Genomic DNA, 18497 nt, shown 5'->3' on the forward strand with positions numbered 1-18497 from the left:
TGTTAAGTTTGGAACTATGAGGAATTTGAAGGTAATGGCAAATATCTTGAATGTTGCAATGAAAGTGAAGATTTTGAGGATGCAGTTGTCAAAAGCATTGTTTGAAGGCAGTCCATTATCTGCACTTGGCATCTGCTGATTTTGTCCATATACAGTCAAATCAAAAGATGGCAGCGATGAATTCTGTCAGACTATTAGGAACTATTATATTGTTTTATAGTACTGTAGTAGTTTTGGTAGTGTTCTAATTTGTTCTATGTTTCATTTAAATATGTAATTTATTTCTCGGTTAAAATAACTGAAAGATTAGCTATCTGGCACTTTACCAACCGGCATGGTTTAGTTCCCTGAAATCCTGGGGGAGTGCTTGGGTCAACTCCAGGGCAATGCTGAGGACATGCCTGCACTGATATTGAATAGATGCCCATGTTGATTTTGGGGATTTTGGTTGAATGCCAGTGAAGTACCTCTACTGACATTGAGTTGGCTGGCATTTGCCTCAAATCACGGCATTGCACAGTGTCAGTACACTGGGGGCACTTTGTGCTTTCTTGAATGCTGTGTAGAAATTAATGCTAAATTAGTTGCTGCAGAATAATGTATGAGTGTGTATCTTGGTCTGGAGTGCTGTTTAATTCTTATAAGTTAAGGAAAACTGTCAGTTCAGAAGCAAATTAAGGAAAAAATGTGGGTTATAGAATGTTATAAATGCATGTTATAACATGATATAATATAATATCATTATGGTATAACATGCTATGGTTTATCAAATGTAACACACACAAATGCTGGAGGAACTCAGCAGAGTCAAGATGGATTTGGTCAATGGAAGACACCAGTGAGTCGGCCGCTGGTTTAAACTTTCAGTAGCCCAAAAGGGGTGAGTTGAGATCGATCCAGAGTATTGATAAATGACTCTCATAAGTTGCTGCATCTGGAAGCAACTGCAGGGAGGGGAGAGAAAGGTTTGAAACAGAAGAAACTTAGTGACAAAAGAGGTCACTGTTTGGACTCTCTCCAAGTAGCCCATAAGGGTGAGTTTGATTCCATTTGAATACGAAAATGTGACTGTCACATAGTTAATCCACAGGAGTTGGTTCTTTGGTGAGGGGAAAACCTTTGTGAATATCATATGTGTGTTTACCCTTTGTCTGGTTGTGGTAGTTCACTGAAGAAAGACACCCTGTGGCAAATCACTGTTGGAGTTATTTCATATGTCGTGGAACTGGATAGATGGCTATCAAGTTGTGTATGATTGGGGTAACCTTGTGGAATCTACGGGTGTGTCGACCCTTGCCTGGATGGTGGTTCCCTTGAAGAGGGTCCCCTTTGTGATAAGCTACTGTTGATGATAGTCCATATGTGGATTTGGTTTGAGTATCCTGTGGCCACCACTTTGGGATGTCCCATAGCTGAATTCGGGTGTGGTACCACTTAAGGATATTTGTTGAAGATCACTGTTGTTGATACTTTGTGTGTGGAGTGGAACAACTTTGGAGATAAAAACCTACTGCCATTGTTATTTTGTATTGCTGTCGTGGAATCTGGAATATTGACGTAATTGCCTTCTCACAACAGTCGCCTTGGATTACAAATATCTCCCTCATAATAACAACAATAACAATAAAATAGTGGTTTTTAACAGCAAAACCAGACTCCAGGTGTGTTCTATTGCCACTGATATTTTTACAGGGTTGCGTATACGTGACATTAAATTGGATGTCAGCACATACATTCCTGTACATTAAAGTACATGGATGTCACCACATACATTCCTGTGACTAATTTCCTTGTGGGCATACTCAATAAATCCGTAATAGAATCAATGAAAGACCACTGCAATGTGGGCACTCAACCAGTGTGCAAATACAAAAAGAAATAAATAAGCAATAAATATCAGGAACATGAGAGAAGTCCTTGCAAGTGAGTCCATAGGCTGTGGGAACATTTCAATGATAGGGCAAGTGAAGCTGAGTCATATTGTCCCTTTTGGTTCAAGGGCCTGATGGTTGAGAGGTAATAACTATTCCTGAACCTTGTCGTCTGAGCCGTGAGGCTCCTGTATTTTCTCCCTGATGGCAACAGTGAGAAGAGAGCATCCCTGATGAGGAATGCTGCTTTCCTGCAACTGTGCTCCGTGGTGGAGAGGGCATTACCCGTGATGGACTGGGCCATATCCGCTACTTTTTGTAGGATTTTCTGTTCAAGTGCATTGGTGCTTCCATACCAGCCTGTGATGCAGCCAGTCTATATGCTCCAACACATCTAGAGGCACTGCCACGCTTTCTTTGTAATTGTGTTTACGTACTGGGCCCTGGACAAGTCCTCTGCAATGCTGAGGAATTTAAAGCTGTTGACCCTCTCAGCTCTGATCCCCACTGATAACTGGCGCATGGACCTTTGGTTTCCACCTCCAAAAGTCAACAATCAGCTTCCTTCTGGGTCTTGCTGACATTGAGTGAGGTTGTTGTGGCACCAGTGAGCCAGAATTTCAATATCCTTGTATGCTGATTCATCGCCAGCTTTGATTCAGCCTGTGACAGTGGTGTCATCAGCAAACACATATGGCATTGGAGCAGAGCTTAGCCACACAGTCATAAGTGTAAAGTGAGTAGAGCAGGACTCTAAGCACACAGCCTTATGATGTACCTGTGCTGATGGAGATTGTGGGGGAGATGTTGTCGCCAATCTGAACTGACTGGGCACATGAGGAAATCGAGGACCCAATTGCACAGTGAGGTATGGATCCAAGGTCTTAAAGCTTATTGATTACCATTCAGGGGATGATGGTATTGAATTCCAAACGGTGGATGACGTATGTTTCTTTGCTGTCCAGATGTTCTAGGGTTGTGTGAAGAGCCAATGAGATGGCACCTGCTGTGGACCTGTTGCAGTGGTAGGCAAATTGGAGTGCGCTTCCTGTAAATTTGAGGAACAAATTAGAGCAAAGTAGATGAACAGATGAGCAAATTGACAGAATTTGTGGATGATTGACCCTTTTAGGATCAGTCGATTTCATCTGTACTTGGGTGTACTTTTAAGGCTCGTAGGAGTCTTAACTGAAAGCTTTATTCTTTTAATAAACTTGCTTCCTTCAGTTACTTCTTCAAATGTTTTAATTTGGTAGAAGTTATTAAAATGTTCACAGCCAAGGCCATTTTCAAGGAAGTGCAGTTTGTCTGTCTTCACTAGGACATCTTCATTCCTGGGTTTTGCCAGTTGGAGAGAAATAGCCTGATGACAGAAAAAATGTAGAATTCAAATTGGGAATCCTGTTCATTGTGTTCCCTGTATTTGGTTGTCGTTGTGAAAATTTCTCATGCTTTCAGAAGCTTTACAAATAAGAACCTGCAGTGGGGAAAGAAAAGGTTTTTGTATTTAGAATGAACAGCATGTCAGTACAAGTAGATTCCAATTTAGTTTTCTTTTGCAATTTTTTTCAAGGTCCAGTGCTCATGGATTTTAGTGTATATTTGGAGATTGTGTTCAAAATGTGAAATAAAAATTATTCAAAATCTTTACATTTGCTATTACAATTGATGACTTGCAGCATTGCATTTCAAAAGTAATCCGTCAGATCTCATGATTTTCTAAACTTCAGGAAATATTTAGTTTTATTTGACAAATGCTTGTAGCAAAGTGTTTACATAAGTTAATATTTTATGACTTTATCTTTCTGTTGTAATGCTCAATTTAACAGGCATACAATTGTCACCTCGAAGCTTAAATTTCATTACAATATAGTTTTACCATTATAATTTGAAGGTGGTTATTTAATTAAGACCTTAAGAAACAGGAACGGTATTAAACCATTCAGCCCATCAAGTCTGCTCTGCCATTCTATCATGGCTTCTTTGTTATATCCCTCACCAAATTTTCTACTTTCTCCCTGTAACCTTTGCCCTTACTAGTCAAAGACCTATCAACCTCTACCTCAAATTGCACAGTCGTCTGTGACCATGAATTCCAGATTCACCACCCTCTAGCTAAAGAAAATTTTCCTCATCTCTGTTCTCAATGGATGTCCGTCTATCCTGATGCTGTGCCCTCTGGTCCGAGGCTCACCCACTATGGGAAACGTTCTGTCCGCATCCACTCTATCTAAGCCTTTCAATATTAAATAGCTTTCTATGAAGTCTCTCACATTTCTTTGAAGCTCCAGTGAGTACAGGTCCAGAGCCACCAAACTCCTCGTATGTTGACTCTTTCATTCCTGGGATCATTCTTGTGACCAACATTCCCTCTAATTTTTTTTACAGCCGTGCAAACCAACCATTGCTCTGAGGAGGGAATTTTTATACTGACTAAAAACTAAGTGGCACTTTTCTTTTGTAATATGCATACTCTGAATACTTAGAGTGAAAATTGAAAAATCACTTATTTTTAAGTTTATTAATTGAAGGGTATAATGAAATGTAGTACAACAAAAAATCTTTCCCGTTTTGTATTATTATTTTAGCTGCATGCAATTCCAGCATTTTCTTAACTCTACCCACAAGGATTCTATGTCTTCTGATCCTATGTCAACTCTGTCTAAGGATTTGATTAATTGTTTACAAGGTATATCTGGGAGGGCACCATCTACTTGAATGTCCTAATAGTTGTATAGATACATAGAAAACCTGCAGCACAATACAGGCCCTTCAGCCCTCAAAATTGTGCCGAATATGTCCCTACCTTAGAAATTACTAGGGTTACCCATAGCTCTCTAATTTTCCAAGCTCCATGCACCTATCCAAAAGTCTCTTAAAAGACCCTATCGTATCCGCCTCCACCACCATTGCCGGCAGCCGAATCCGCACATTCACCACTCTCTGAGTAAAAAAAAAACTTAACCCTGACATCTCCTCTGTACCTACTCCCCAGCACCTTAAACCTGTGTCCTTTTGTGGCAACCATTTCAGCCCTGGGAAAAAGCCTCTGACTATCCACACGATCAATGCCTCGCATCTTATACACCTCCATCAGGTCACCTCTCATCCTCCGTCACTCCAAGGAGAAAAGGCCGAGTTCACTCAACCTGTTTTCATAAGGCATGCTCCCCAATCCAGGCAACATCATTGTAAATCTTCTGTGCACCCATTTTATGGTTTCCACATCCTTCCTGTAGTGAGGCGACCAGAACTGAGCATAGTACTCCAAGTGGGGTCTGACCAGGGTCCTATCTAGCTGCAACATTACCTCTCGGCTCCTAAACTCAATCCCGCGGTTGATGAAGGCCAATACACCGTATGCCTCCTTAACCACAGAGTCAACCTGTGCAGCTACTTTGAGCGTCCTATGGACTCAGACCCCGAGATCCCTCTGATCCTCCACGCTGCCAAGAGTCTTACCATTAATTCTGCCATCATATTTGGCCTACCAAAATGAACCACTTCACACTTATCTGGGTTGAACTCCATCTGCCACTTCTCAGCCCAGTTTTGCATCCTATCAATGCCCCACTGTAACATCTGACAGCCCTCCACACTATCCACAATATCTCCGACCTTTGTATCATCAGCAAACTTACTAACCCATCCCTCCACTTCCTCATTCAGGTCATTTATAGAAATCACAAAGTGAAAGGGTCCCAGAACAGATCCCTGAGGCACTCCACTGGTCACCGACCTCCATGCCGAATATGACCCATCTACAACCATTCTTTGCCTTCTGTGGGCAAGCCAGTTCTGGATCCACAAAGCAATGTCCCCTTGGATCTCATGCCTCCTTACTTTCTCAATAAGCCTTGCATGGGGTACCTTATCAAATGCCTTGCTGAAATCCATATACACTACATCTACTGGTCTACCTTCATCAATGTGTTTAGTCACATCCTCAAAAAAATTCATTCAGGCTCGTGAGGCACGACCTGCACTTGACAAAGCCATGCTGACTATTCCTAATCATACAGTATTATACCTCTCCAAATGTCCGTAAATCCTGCCTCTCAGGATCTTCTCCATCAACTTATCAACCACTGAAGTAAGACTCACTGGTCTATAATTTCCTGGGCTATCTCTACTCCCTCCTTGAACATCCTTTAATCCTCTGGAACCTCTCCCAACCCCATTGATGATTCAAAGATCATCGCCAGAGGCTCAGCAATCTCCTCCTTCACCTCCCACAGTGCCCTGGGGTACATTTCATCCAGTCGCAGCGACTTGTCCAACTTGATGCTTTCCAAAAGCTCCAGCACATCCTCTTTCTTAATATCTACATGCTCAAGCTTTTCAGTCTGCTGCAAGTCATCACTGCAATCACCAAGATCCATTTCCACAGTGAATACTGAAGTAAAGTATTCATTACGCAAACACGAGAAATTCTGCAGATGCTGTAAATTCAAGCAACACACATCAAAGTTGCTGGTGAATGCAGCAGGCCAGGCAGCACCTCTAGGAAGAGGTACAGTTGTCGTTTTGGGCTGAGACCCTTCGTCAGGACTAACTGAAGGAAGAGCTAGTAAGAGTTTTGAAAGTGGGAGGGGGAGATCCAAAATGATAGGAGAAGACAGGAGGGGGAGGGATGGAGCCAAGAGCTGGACAGTTGATTGGCAAAAGGGATATGAGAAGATCATGGGACAGGAGGCCCAGGGAGAAGGAAAAGGGGAAGGGGGGAAACCCAGAGGATGGGCAAGGGGTATAGTCAGAGGGACAGAGGGAGAACCTCCAACGGGATCTCACCACTAAGCACATCTTTCCCTCCCCCCTTCTCTCTGCTTTCCGCAGGGATCGCTCCCTACGCGACTCCCTTGTCCATTCGTCCCCCCCATCCCTCCCCACTGTTCTCCCTCCTGGCACTTATCCTTGTAAGCAGAACAAGTGCTACACATGCCCTTACAGTTCCTCCCTTACCACCATTCAGGGCCTCAGACAGTCCTTCCAGGTGAGGCGACACTTCACCGGTGAGGTGACACTTCACCTGTGAGTCGGCTGGGGTGATATACTGCGTCCCGTGCTACCGACGTGCCTTCTATATATTGGCGAGACCCGACGCAGACTGGAAGATTGTTTTGCTGAACACCTACGCTCTGTCCACCAGAGAAAGCAGGATCTCCCAGTGGCCACATATTTTAATTCCACACCCCATTCCCATTCTGATATGTCTATCCACGGCCTCCTCTACTGTCAAGATGAAGTCACACTCAGGTTGGAAGAACAATACCTTATATTCTGTCTGGGTAGCCTCCAACCTGATGGCATGAACATTGACTTCTCTAACTTCCGCTAATGCCCCACCTCCCTCCGGTACCCCATCGGTTATTTATTTATATACACACATTCTCTCTCTCTCTCCTTTTTCTCCCTCTACCCCTCTGACTATACCGCTTGCCCATCCTCTGGTTTTTCTCCCCCCCTCCCCCTTTTCCTTCTCCCTGGGCCTCCTGTCCCATGATCCTCTCATATCCCTTTTGCCTATCACCTGTCCAGCTCTTGGCTCCATCCCTCCCCTCCTGTCTTCTATCATTTTGGATCTCCCCCTCCCCCTCCCACTTTCAATCTCTTACTAGCTCTTCCTTCAGTTAGTCCTGACGAAGGGCCTTGGCCGGAAACGTCGACTACACCTCTTCCTAGAGATGCTGCCTGGCCTGCTGCGTTCACCAGCAACCTTGATGTGTATTGCTTAAAGAATTCATTAAGTACCTCTGCTATTTCCTCTGGTTCCACACACGCTTTCCCACTGTCACATTTGATTGGTCCTATTCTTTCACATCTTATCCTCTTGCTCTTCACATAGTTGTAGAATGCCTTGGAGTTTTCCTTAATCCTGCCCGCCAAGGCCTTCTCATGGCCCCTTCTGGCTCTCCTAATTTCCTCCTTAAGCTCCTTCCTGTTAGCCTTATAATCTTCTAGATCTCTAACATTACCTAGCTCTCTGAACCTTCAGTAAGCGTTTCTTCTTGACTAGATTTATTACAGCCTTTGTACACCACGGTTCCTGTACCCTACCATAACTTCCCTGTTTCATTGGAACGTACCTATGCAGAACACCACACAAATATCCCCTGAACATTTGCCACATTTCTTCCGTACTTCTCCCCGAGAACATCTGTTTCCAATTTAAACTTCCAAGTTCCTGACTGATAGCCTCATAATTCCCCTTAGTCCAATTAAACGCTTTTCTAACTTGTCTGTTCCTATCTCTCTCCAATGCTATTGTAAAGGAGATAGAATTATGATCACTATCTCCAAAATGCTCTCCCACTGGTCTGACACCTGACCAGGTTCATTTCCCAATACCAGATCAAGTACAGTCTCTCCTCTTGTAGGCTTATCTACATATTGTGTCGAGAAACCTTCCTGAACACACCTAACAAACTCTACCCCATCTAAACCCCTTGCTGTAAGGAGATGCCAGTCGATATTTGGGGAAATTAAAATCTCCTATTATGACAACTCTATTATTATTGTTACACCTTTCCAGGGTTTGTTTCCCTATCTGCTCCTCGATATCTCTGTTACTATTGGGCGGCCTATTTAAAAAAAAACACCCAGTAAGTTATTGACCACTTCCTGTTCCTAACCTCCACCCACAGAGCCTCCGTAGACAATCTGTCCATGACGTCCACCTTTTCTGCGACTGTGATGCTATCTCTGATCAACAGTGCCACGCCCTCACCTCTTTTGCCTCCCTTTCTGAAACACCTAAAACCCGACACTTGAAGTAACAATTCCTGTCCCTGAGCATCCAAGTCTCTGTAATGGCCACCACATCGTAGCTCCAAGAACTGATCCATGCTCTAAGCTCATCCGCTTTGTTCACAGTACTCCTTGCGTTTAAAATGGACACATCAAAAACTGTCTGTCTGAGCGCATCCCCTCTCTATCACCTGCCTATCCTCCATCACACACTGTCTCCAAGCTTTCTCTATTTGTGAGCCAACCACCTCTTCCCCAGTCTCTTCAGTTCGGTTCCCACCCCCCAACATTCTAGTTTAAACTCTCCCCGGTAGCCTTAGCAAACCTCCCCGCCAGGATATTGGTTCCCCTGGGATTTAAGTGCAACCCGTCCTTTTTGTACAGATCACTCCTGGCCCAAAAGAGGTCCCAATGATCCAGAAATCTGAATCCCTGCCACGCATTTATCCTCCACCTCATTGTATTCCTGTACTCACTGTCACGTGGCACAGGCAGTACTCCTGAGATTACTACCTTTGTGGTCCTGCTTCTCAACTTCCCTCCTAACTCCCTGTAGTCTTTTTTCAGGACCTCTTCCCTTTTCCTGCCTATTTCATTGGTACCAATATGTACCATGACCTCTGGCTGTTCTCCTTCCCACTGCAGGATATCTTGGACGCGATCTGAAACATCCCTGACCCTGGCACCTGGGAAGATTGTAGTTGTAATGCTATAAACAGTGTTTTATCAGCAGGTTGTATTGAATGGTACTGAATATTTGGCCTTGAACAAATTGTCTACCATTTCGAGGATTTGAGCAACAGCCAATTGAAGATGAGGAACGACAGAAGAGGTGACTCTCACAGTTTGAGTTTGCATTAAAAAAGCACCACTCTGCGGGAGTTTTGACATTCGAGCAGCAGCCAATGAGAGATTGGGATTCATTTGTTATGTGCCGTATTGTATGACATGAGTAATCATGGTCTTTCTATGACGATGATTGTTCTTGGCAAGTTTTTCTGCAGAAGTGGTTTGCTATTGCTTTCTGGACTGTGTCTTTACATGATGAATGACCTCCAGTCTTCAGAGGTCATATCACCAGCCCTGGATGTGCAATCACTAATACCAGGCAGATAACCATCCACCACCTGCTCCATGACTTTGTGTGTCATGACCCTGATTCAGGGGTTGCGGGGCGTGGGTAAGCAGATGCACGCCTTGCCGAACAGTGACCTGCAGGCTGACGGAGGGAAGGAGCGCCTTACACTTCCTTTGGTAGAGACGTATCTCCACCCCACCACCCCTGGGATTCATTAGCAAGAGCAACGAAACATAGGCAGGTGCAAGCTGAGTGGCCTTTGTTGGAGTGGAGAATGGTCGAGTGGAGACGTGATGCTTTAACTCTTCAAGACTTCAGCGAGGGGAGGCTTGAGTGAGAGAAGCTGCAGGGAGATTTTTCCCTTAGTTTGTTTATTGTTTGCTTCCTTTATAATTACACAGTTAGAGCAGTAGGGATGCCAGGCAGGGTGGTTGAATGCTCCTGTTGCAGGGATATGGGAAGGCACGGAAGCCACCTGTGTCTGTGATGACTTCACCTGCAAATAGAGCATCCTCTGCACCGTACGCCGGTTTAATATTGACAAAATTCTTGCGGACCGGCTGACGGGGCGGGAGGGGGTGGGTGGTGTTCAAGTTCAACAGTGTGTGACAGAGAATGAGGAAAGGTGCAGCTGACTCGTATTGTTTCATATTGCCAAATCATATCGTTTCCTCGCGGCCCAGTAGCACACGCTTTGCGGCCCGGTGTTTGGGGACCACTGCTCTGCAGCTTCCAACACTCAGCAATAAGGAGCTGGAGCTGGAACTGGATGAACTCCGGCAGGCTGAGGAGATGGTAGGACATAGAGAGGTAGTTGCACCCAAGGTGCTGGACACAGGAAACTGGGTGGTGGTTAGGAGGGTAAATGGGGTGAAACAGCCAGTGCTTATTGTCCTTGTGGCCATCCTCCTCAATATAGGTTTTCCACTTTGGATTCTGTTTGGGGTGGGGGGGGTGGGGAACTTCCCTAGCAGATGAAAGTCGGGACTTTGGCACTGGTTCTGGCTCTGTGGCTTTGAAAGGAAGGGGGGAATAAAGGTCCGCTGGTGATTGGGGATTCACTAGCTAGGGAAACAGGTTGTTTTTTTTGTGGAGTTTCTGTGGACGAGTGCAAAATACCCAAATGGTATGTTGCCTCCCAGGTGCCAAGGCCTGGGACATCACAGATTGAGTCCCTGAGAGGGTGAGCAGCCAGAGGTTGTGGTCCTCATTGGTACCAGTGACATGAGTAGGAAGAGTGACTGGGTTCTATAAAGTGAGTTCAGGCAGTTAGGTGCTAAGTTTAAGGTCTGGACCTCCAGGGTTGTGATACCAGGATTGCTACCTGTGCCACGTGCTAATGAGGCCAGAAATAGCAAGAGCATGCAGTTCAACAGGTGGGTAAGCTGTTGGTATAGGAGGGGAGACTTCAGAATTTTGCATCTTGGGACTTGTGCAGAAGAAATAGTTCGCACCTAAACTGTAGTGGCACTAATATCTTAGCTGGAAGGTTTGCCAGTACTGCATGGGGATGGGGTTCAAGCTAGAATTGCAGGGGGGTGGGAACTTCCAGATGGTGGAGTGGTCGTGGAGACATGTTAAAACCTCAGACAGAGTCAGGAGTCATTAGGTTGAGCATGGGGGACTAGTGTTCTGAGTTGCATATATTTCAATGCAAGTATGTAGGAAAGGCAGATGAGCTCAGGGGATGGATCAGCACTTGCAATTATGATATTGTAGCCATTAGTGACACTTAGTTGCAGGAGGGGCAGGACTGGCAGCTCTATATTCTAGGGTTCCATTGTTTTACTTATGATAGAACGGGAGGAATTAAAAGGGGAGGAGGGACATTACTGGTCAGGGAAAATGTCATAGCAGTTTTCAGTCAGGACAGATTGGGGAGATTGATTAGTGAGGCTTTACAAGTAGAACTGAGGAATAAGAAATGTATGGCCATGCTAATAGGGCTACATTACAGACCACCCAATAGTCCATGGGATTTAGAGGAACGAATTTGTAGAAAGATCACAAACTGTTGCAAGAAGCATTAGGATGTGATAGTAGGTGATTTTAACATTTCACGTATTGATTGGGACTCCCATAAAAGGACTAGGTGGGATAGTTTGTCAAATGTGTTTGGGAAAAATGTGTTTGACAATAAGGTATAAAATAGAGTTTCCTTCATCAGTGTGTAGAAGTCCCAATAAGAGGGTGTGCAATAATTGATCTGTTAGGGAACGAGACAGGGCAGGTGATAGGAGTTTATATAGGGGAATTCTTTGTATCTAGTGACCAGAATGGCATTAGTTTCAAAGTAAATATGCAAAAAGAGAGGTCTGGTCCTCGGGTTGAGATTCTAAATTGGAGAAGGGCCAATGTTGATGGTATCAGAAAGGATCTGGCAAGTGTGGATGTACTTGGTAAGTGGGAGGCCTTCAAAAATGAAATTTTGAGAGTACAAAGCTTGTATGTGCCTGTCAGAACAATAGGCAATAATAGGTTTAGGGAACCTTGGTTTTTGAGAAAGATTGAGGCCCTGGTTAGGAAAAAAAGGGGGAGCATGGCAGGTAAAAACAAATGAGATACTTGTGGAGTATAAGAGATGGAAGAGGGCACTTAAAGAAATCAGGAGGCTGACAGAAATCATGAGGTTGCTCTAGTGGACAAGGTGAAGGAGAATCTTAAGGGGTTCTGCAGATGTGTTAAGAGCAAAAAGATTACAAAGGACAAAATTGGCCCTCTGGAAGATCAGAATGGTAATGTATGCATGGAGCCAAAGAGATGGGGAGATCTTTAATGAATTACTTTGCATCTGTATTTCCTCGGAAGATGGACGCAGAGTCTACAGAAGTGAGCAAAGCAGCAGAGAGCTCTTTGGCCCTGTACAGATTAAAGGAGGAGGTGTTTGTTATCTTGAGGCAAATTAATGTGGATAAATCCCCAGGGCCTGACGAAGTGTTCCCTCAGACCCTGTGGAAGCCAAGTGCAGAAATTGCAGGGACCCTAGCAGAGATATTTAAATCAGCCTCAGCTACTGGTGAGGTACCAGAGAATTGTATAAAATGTTGGTGGGGCCCAATTTGGAGTATTGTGTGCAGTTTTGGTCACCTATCTGCAGGAAAGATGTAAAAGTTATAAGGAAAGATTAATTAGGTTAGAGTTTATTCCTTACAGCATAGAAAATAGAGGGGGGATTTGATAGAGGTATACAAACTTATGAAGGGTATAGATAGGGTAAATGAAAGCAGTAAACACAAAATACTCTGCAGATGCTGGGGTCAAAGCAACACTCGCAACATGCTGGAGGAACTCAGCAGGTTGGACAGCATCCATGGAAGCGATCAGTCAACGTTACGGGCCGGAACCCTTCGTCAGGACTGAAGAGGGAAGGGGCATGGTCCCCAGCTATGCCTGCCTCTTCGTTGGTTATGTGGAACGGTCTGTGCTCCAAACCTATTCTGATACTGCTCCCCAACATTTCCTTCACTACATTGACGACTACATTGGTGCTGCTTCCTGCACCTATGCTAAGCTTGTCAAGTTCATCGACTTTACTTCAAACTTCCACCCAGCCCTCAAATTCACTTGGTCTATCTCAGACACTGCTCTCCCCTTTCTCGATCTCTTGGTCTCCATCTCTGGAGACAGACTGTCCACTGACATCTTCTACAAGCCCACTGGCTTTCATAACTACCTCGACTATACCTCTTCCCACCCCACCACATGCAAAAATGCCATTCCCTATTCCCAGTTCCTCCATCTCCGCCGCATCTGCTCCGAGGATGAGGTTTTCCGTTCCAGGAGATCTCAAATGTCCTCTTTCTTTAAGGATCGTGGTTTCCCTTCTGCTGTCAATAATGATGCCCTCACCCGCACCTCCTCCATTTCCCGCACGTCAGCCCTCACCCCATCCTCCTGCCAGCACAACAGGGACAGAGTTCCCCTTGTCCTCACCTACCATCCCACCAGCCTCTGGATCCAGCACATTATCCTCCGCAACTTCCGCCACCTTCAACAGGACCCCACCGCTAAGCACATCTTTCCCTCTCCACCCCTCCCCGCTTTCTGCAGGGATCGGTCCCTCTGCGACTCCCTGGTCCACACGTCCCTCCCCACGGATCTCCCACCTGGCACTTATCCCTGTAAGCGCAAGTGCTACACCTGTCCCTACACCTCCTCTCTTGCCACCATTCAGGGCCCCAAGCAGTCCTTCTAGGTGAGTCAACACTTCACTTGTGAGTCTGTTGGGGTCATCTATTGCATCCAGTGCTCCTGGTGCGGCCTCCTCTACATCAGTGAAACCCGACGCAGATTGGGGGACCGCTTCGTCGAGCACCTCCACTCTGTCCGCCACAACAGACAAGACCTCCTGGTTGCTACCCACTTCAACTCCGCTTCACATTCCCATTCGGATATGTCCATACATGGCCTCCTCTACTGCCATGATGAGGCCAAACTCAGGTTGGAGGAGCAATACCTCATATACTGTGTCCAGCAACTCGTTATTGAAACACATCGTTCCTTCTCGAGTAGTAATGTCTCTTATGATGGGAAATTTGACTTGTAAACAGTTTTATTTGTTCCTTTGAACTTCGATATACTGTCGTTGGTGCATGCGTTCCCTACTTGATTGAAGTCATACTAATTTGTGAATGATGCTGGAAATTTGCCGTCCTACAGCACCTTGCTTGTGTGAAGATCATTCATGTGTGTTTTAATCTTTTAGTGCAGTGTGTAGATAGTTGTCACAAACAAACCCCATTCTGGTCTCTTCTGATGATTTAACATACAGTTGATGTAAGCACAGAATTTTGAACCTCTATCCCCTTTCAGCCACTACCAGACCCTGATGACGAACGATTCAGAATTGGGTTTAATATCACTGGCATGCGACTTGAAATGTGTTGTTTTGCCGCTTTTTCCAGTGATATTAAATCTGATTCTGATTGCTTCCCTGAGTAAAGTCCATTCATTGACTGCAGGCCTGTGTAGTAGAATTTGTTTAACCTGTGTATAAAATTAATTATCTACATTATAACATGACCATGTTAATTGTGCAGAGTTTTGGCTTGTTCGGAGTTGGTGAAAGATACGATACAAACAAAAGCGCTTTTCTTTCGTTTTGTAATGTATATTAGAACAATTAATACTATCTATAGTTTATGAAGCATCTTGGAGAGATTGCTGCAGTATTATGAAGCAAATCTGACTCATTGATAGAAGTGTCTCTGAGCTAGTCCCCAGATTGTTTGAGGCATGATCTGCTGGTGTTTTCTGGTACTGGTTGAAAAAATTGCTGTGTGTAAGCATCCCTTTCCTCATGAAATGAAGTTTTTTTTTTGCACTGCATTCACTTTGAAACCTTGGTAATGAATGATAGTTTTCACTTTTTGAGGAAGTCTTAACTGCAATGTATTGGAGTAAAAGAATACTTTGCAATAAGTAGAATTAAAATGCAGTATTTTACTTTACATATAGAACATATTTATAAAAAGACATCAACATAGTTGCTGGTCTTCTGTGTTGGTTGCTTATCTCACTTTTAAATACGTGGAAGTGGCGAAATATTTAACCCACGCTCATTATACGTCGAACACTTAGGGGTGAAGAAAACTGCTTTCCTTCACTGTCTGTGGCACGTGCCCTGTCTGTCTCCCCTGGTTTAATTTCGATCATGTTACATCATGCTTGGGAAGGCATTCTAACAACTGTGGCGTGTGCAGCTCTGGGTTGGGGAGAGGGGGTGGGTGGGTAGGGATTTGGAAGTCCGTGTGCCTGAATGTGAGCCTATGGAAATAATGCGTACTAAATTTGTTGTTCTTTTAAATTTGTTAATTTATGATAAGCAGCAAATAAATCTCTCGAGTTGCCATTTTACTTGATTTACAATAACATTTGTGCTGGCAGCTAATGAGATTGAAGTTTCTGAAAGCATTTCACTGGCTTGAATCTGCCAGTTAACAGGAATCTAGTTTGTTGACTGCCAGAATTTTGCTGCGGGCATGAAACTACTGGATTTTGATTAGGTTTGCTCTATTTAGGAGGGAAAACCTTGAAACTGTTGACTAGTCTTTACTTTGTGTTCTACTGTGCATTGGCTGAACCAGTAGGCTCATTTGCTGTAACCATATTTGCTTGTTTGTGACCCTGCTGCTATTTTCCCTAGTGTTCTGTAATCTGACACCACTGCCAGATGTTAAGAGGTGGAGCTTATCTGGGCTATTTAGACCAATAAATATGTGAAGACAGTTGTGTATATAAAATGCCAGAAAAATACAAGTGTCTTGCCTTTAAATAAAAGTTATCAATCATAAATACACAATACTGAAAATATTCAAGAAGATTTATTTTGCAAGTATTAAAGGTAAATAGAAAGTTATGAATGAGTTAGTTTTGCGACCCCGGTATAGTTTCTGAAAATGAATAAATTCATTGGACATAATTGGGGTTCCATTTGTAAGACTGCACCAGTATTGCATCATATATGATTTTAATGCAGTTCGTATTTCATAATCCTGCAGTTAATTCCTTCTCAAAAATTGTGAGCAGTTATGTAGCTCAGCATGGGACTTTCAGATGATTGTTCTCAGTGTTGACTTCAGCATTTGTCTGCCTCATGTACTTGAGCACGTTCTGAAGTTTCACCTTGTTCCTCCCTCTCCCTGCCTCCATCAAAATAGCTACAGTGCAGGCCTATCGTGTAGATGATTGTAAACCTCCAGGGAGTGTGCAAATAGTTTCGCATAGGAAAGTGCTTTATGACGAGCTGTCACTGCACAAATGGATAACAACTTGCACTGATGTAGAATTTCTAATCTCAATAATCTCACTTTAGAAGACCAATTAAAAACAAATAAATCCTAGAATTAAAAGAGCTAGGCAAATTAACTGGGGGCTTGGTGATGAAAAATAGGTTTCCCAGGTTTGCCAAAGAAAGATGAATGTATTCGATGAATCTGATTTTTTTGGGTGGGAATATGTTAGTGCTAACACTTATTTGGATTGCTCATCGAAATATAAGATCAAACAGTTCAAGTTTGAAACTGCAGAGTGACTTGTACACAAAGTTGCACTAAAATACAACTTGTCCAATTCACAAAGGATCTACATTTGGTTTAATTCAATGTTAGAGAACAACTATCCTCGAAGAGGTGATCTTCACCCCATTACACAATGGTTGCCAGATGGATCCAGTGTTAACTCATGGTCATGGACACCTTGGTCGATAACATATATTTCAAGAAGGAGCTCCTGTGAAGGTAAGAACTAGTTGGCAGCGGGTAAATCCTGCCATCTATTCCAGGTGTAAGGCTTTCCACTCACTTAAGTAATACATAAGAATGTGGTCATGAGGAATTCTGCAGATGCTGGAAATTCAAGCAACACACATCAAAGTTGCCGGTGAACGCAGCAGGTCAGGCAGCATCTCTAGGAAGAGGTACAGTCGACGTTTCAGGCCGAGACCCTTCATCAGGACTAACTGAAGAAAGAGCATAAGAATGTGGTATTTCCTTTCAATTGTAGATCAGGTGGTCTCTAGTATTCTCACAACATTTTCAGTAAACTGGTCAAGGATTCATTTATTGATTTCTTACAATTAGTGTCCTTGATCTTAAGAAGTTGCTGGTGAGATATTGTGTCAATGGGGCTCCCCCACCTGGTTATTGGCATATTGCATTCATGATTGATTGGAGCATGGAGCAGGTCTCCCTGCTGTGTTTCCACTGATTTCAACCATGATATCTAGAGCCTCCAAACATATTGTTCATTAACTCTTAATAAGATCCAGTGTCTCAGGAGACTAAAAGCTCCACCGAGGTACTCCTTGCAAGAGTATCTCAGCAGCTAAATGCCCGAGGAAGCATTCATTATTAGTTTAGGCACACATTGTGAACAGAGCAGCTTGTGAAGTGTTTTAAATCTGCCTGATTGGTCACCCAATGCCAGCAAGATAGTCTAAATAGCCACAAAATATAGTATGCTGTTAGTTCTGCTGAGAATGTTCCATGAAAGTTTTGGGTTTATTTTTCAAATTCCAGTTTATATTGGGAAAGGAGGAAGTAAACGTTGCACAAACAGTGTCTTAATGAACCATGAGCATGATGTCGGAAACACATTTGACACATTAACATGAATGGCGCACAGAAGATCCAACACTAATTTTGAAATGTGTGTGTTTTCATCTGGACACAATTAATACAATCAGCTCTGGGTTCACACTGATCTATGGCCTGACGTACAGTGGAAGAGGGTAAAATTAGTTTTGATTTGTACTATTTTGGTGATGGCTAAGAGTGATGAAGGTACAGCTACTGTTGGGTTTGGGTAATGAACATAAATTAGAAGCAGGAATCGGCCAGCTGATCACTCAAACCTACTGTGCAGGCAGTGTGATCACGGCTGATCGAACTCTCCCTGGCCTCAACATCTCTTCTGTGCCAGTTCCACATGGTCTTCAATTCCCCAATCTTTCAAAAAATATTTTCCTCTTGAAATATCTTCAAAGCTGTAGCCACCACAGCTGTCCCAGGATTGAGAATTAGAGATTCACCACCCTCTGAGAAATTATAACCACTGTAGCTTTAAGTGGCTGTCCACTTATCTATGATCTCTTGTATGAGACTCTGCTACTCGAAATAAACCTGCACAGAAGAGGTGAATGAAAATTGAGTTTGTGGGAGGGAGGATGGTGTGGCGGTACAATCATATTTGAGAAGTTTTATAGTGTAGAGTTTAAAAAGTAGGGGATTTGGAAATAATAGATCAATAAAGATAGGAAATTGTAAGGATGAGATGTGCAACAAACTCCAAATTCTGCAGGA

At 43.7% G+C, this 18497-nt stretch overlaps 1 protein-coding gene across 10 annotated transcripts in view; it reads left to right on the top strand.

Moving 5' to 3' along the window:
- Positions 1–18497, top strand: part of ncoa2 (nuclear receptor coactivator 2) — a 346138-nt gene that overhangs the window by 83392 nt on the left and 244249 nt on the right. The gene's annotated exons all lie outside the window — the stretch shown is intronic.

Source organism: Mobula birostris, chromosome 1, assembly GCF_030028105.1.
Source record: "Mobula birostris isolate sMobBir1 chromosome 1, sMobBir1.hap1, whole genome shotgun sequence".
Classification (NCBI taxonomy): domain Eukaryota; kingdom Metazoa; phylum Chordata; class Chondrichthyes; order Myliobatiformes; family Myliobatidae; genus Mobula; species Mobula birostris.